This window comes from Mastomys coucha, unplaced genomic scaffold, assembly GCF_008632895.1.
Source record: "Mastomys coucha isolate ucsf_1 unplaced genomic scaffold, UCSF_Mcou_1 pScaffold6, whole genome shotgun sequence".
In the NCBI taxonomy this organism is placed as follows: Eukaryota; Metazoa; Chordata; class Mammalia; order Rodentia; family Muridae; genus Mastomys; species Mastomys coucha.
The window spans coordinates 114,143,669-114,146,891 of record NW_022196912.1 but is presented as its reverse complement, the minus strand read 5'-3'; the positions used below and the strand labels follow the sequence as shown (position 1 = coordinate 114,146,891).

General features: G+C 39.1%; 1 pseudogene; it reads left to right on the top strand.

The window, feature by feature from the left end:
• Window positions 1–1,532, top strand: part of LOC116081097 — a 4,007-nt pseudogene extending 2,475 nt beyond the window's left edge.
• Window positions 1,533–3,223: the final 1,691 nt, after the last annotated feature.

The window sequence follows — 3,223 nt, the reverse complement described above, 5'->3', positions numbered from 1 at the left end:
TGTAGACCAGGCTGACCTCAAACTCAGAGATCCACCTGCATCTGCCTCTTGAGTGCTGGGATCAAAGGTGTGTGCCACCACTCTTGGCTTATCTTTTTCTTCTTCTTATTGCTATGATGACGTACTCTGATAGAAGCACCTTAAAGAAAACCATAGTGGTGACCTGACTCCTGAAGACAGGCTTTGTAGGAGTGGAAATTGGCCTTGAATTCCCAGTGTCTGAACCAACCATAGTCCTTGTGAATGGAGCAGGTGATCAACTTTCTTTTCACTCTTGTACAGTGTTAAAGATGGATCTGTCTTTAGTTAAAGAGCAGCCTATAATTCTTGTGCTGTTGAATATTTCCCCCATGATGGGTGTCTTAGTGTTTTACTGCTGTGGAGAGATACCATGACTAAGACAACTCTTATAAAGGCAAACATTTAATTGGGATTGGCTTACAGTTTCAGAGTTTTAGTCCATTATCATCATGGCAGGAAGGATGGCAACTCCTTCAGCATCATCTCCTCCAATTAGGCTACACCTCCTCCAATGGGCCATACCTTCTCCAGGAAGGCCACACTTCCTAATAGTGCCACTCTCTATGGCCAAGCATTCAAATATATGAATCCATGGGAGCCAAACTTATTCAAACAACCACAATGGGTGTTCTGCATGGTGTACTGATGGAACTACACAACTGTGCTCTTCCCCTCTGAAAGATGTCATTGCAACAAACAAACAAGAGGTGGCCTTCAAAGAGCTAGATGTGGATGTCCTTGTGGGGGCTCCATGCTAAGAAGGGAAGTAGTAGAGAAGAAAGACCTATTGAAAGCAACCGTGAAAATCCTCAAAGCCTAGTGTGCAGCTTTGGAGAAATAAGCCAAGACATCAGTTAAGGTCACTGTTGTTGGAAACCCAGACAATAGGAACTGCCTGATGGCCTCCTTGTCAGCTCCCTCAACCCCTAAGGAGAGTTTGACTTGCCTGCCTTGCTTGGACAACAGAGCTAAATCTCAAACTGCTCTTAAAACTCACTGCAATTGCTGATGACATAATGTCTTCATCTGGGAAATCATTCTCCAGCTCCATCTAGATGTCAATCATGCTAAGGGGAAATTGCAAGGAAAGGAAGTCAGTGTGTATGAAGGCCTAACAGATGACAGTTGGCTCAAGGGAGAGTTCCTCACAACTTTGACAGCGTGGTACTGCTGTCCTCCAGGCTGAGAAACTTCCCAGTGCAATGTCTGCTGTGAAAGCCATCTCTGGCCACATCAGAAACATCTGGTTTGGAACTCCATGTTGATGGGTGTTATCTCTGATGGCAACTCTCCCAGTGTTCCCGATGATCTGCTCTACCTGCTCCCTCTTATGATCAAGCATAAGGCCTGGAAGTTTGTAGAAGGCCTCCCCACTTAGAAGATGGACCTTACTGCAAAGGAACTGGCAGAAGAAAAATAAATGCTTTAGAATTTCTTTCCTCTGCTGACTAGACAATTGTGTTGATGTTAAGAAACATCACAGAGTGGAGGAATCTAAACACCATCATTGAGCCTAGTACCAGACAGTAATAATGTTTATAATATTATACTGTTTAATTGACTATAATAATTATACTCAAATTACTTGTGAACAGCGATATATTTTAAAGATTGTATGCTTTATGGTATAGATTTATGAAAGTCTATTATGCTGTTACTGCTGCAATTTAAATAAAAATGTAATTAAGTGAAAAAAAATAAAAGCAACTTGTGGGCCACCACAGGTTGTGGCTGAGAAGTCACAGCATCAGGAGCTTGGTCAGCTGGTCACTTCACATCCACAGTCAGGGAGCAGAGAGTGTGATACCTGCTGCTGCTCAGCTCCCTCGCTGCACTTACACAGCCCAGTAGCCCAGCCAAGGGAATGGCACTGCCCACAGTGAGCAGGCCTTCCCACTTCTATTAATGCACTCTAGATAATCCTCCTTCTTCTCGCTGATTATAGATTCTGTTAAGTTGACAATGAACACAAGCCATCATATGGCAGCTGAAACTTGGAGAAATTACTGAATTTGACCATTTTTAAGGCTAAATCTATTTTATTTTCTACACTATAGTACTTATAGAGAAACTTATTCTTGTTTTTTTATTTATACACTATTTTTTAAATGTTTTATTCTTTTTTTTATTGATTTAAGTTTTATTGCATTATGATGAGAAAAGATACCTGATTTCAATTTATCTGAATTTGGTAACATTTAAAAACATATTTTAAGTAACTAGAATTAAATCACATTCTTGTTTCCCTTTTGTACCCCAACTCCTCCCAGAGAATCCCCTTCAATACCTACAATACCTTTTTTGTCATATTCTTTAAAATTTATAAAGTATTTATAACAATAAAATTGAGTATTGTAAGAGCTAGAGAGATGGTTCAGTGGTTAAGAGCACTGACTGCTCTTCCAGAGGTCCTGAGTTCAATTCTCAGCAACTACATGGTGGCTCCCAACCATCTGTAATGGGATCTGATGCCCTCTTCTGGTGTGTCTGAAGACAGCAACAGAGTACTCACATATATTAAAAAATAAATAAATCTATAAAAATGAGTATTGTAAAAGTTGTTTGATATAAAACAACAATCAATTTAACAGTCTTATGTAGTTACTTGTCTACAGCAATACTGAAAATACATGTTTTTCTCAATATAAACTTTAAATAACTCCAAACATATTAACTGTATATTTTAAAATAATACATCACTACTAGCATTTTCTTAAATGAACATAAATATATAAAGTCTTTTTGTTTGTTTGTTTTGTATTTAGTAGAACTTAAAATCTTGGCTCTTACTGTGGTACAAGCCCAAAATAAGAACAATTTTTAGACATTGGATTTCATTGTAATGAGGCTGTACTTCAATGACCCTCACATCACCAAAGGATTTTACTTCCATGGTAGCTAAGCTGAGAGTTGACAGTTCTGCTGCGCCAAGGAATGAATTGTAGGAACAATTTTTGGATACAGACTTCCTGCTATGGTCAAAGCTATTTGGCTTGAGTGAGTGACTTTATTCTCAGCCCACCAAGGACAGGTTACATTCATTTAAGATGTGTATTAAGATGGTCTATCCATGAAGTCATTTACCAACTGTTTCAATGAATAATGGTTCTGCTTGGAGGGTGGCACAGACATTCGGTGAGAGTAAGGATCTGGTTCATTGGCTGTGATAATTTGGAAAAGCATTCATCTCAGAGAAAGAGTA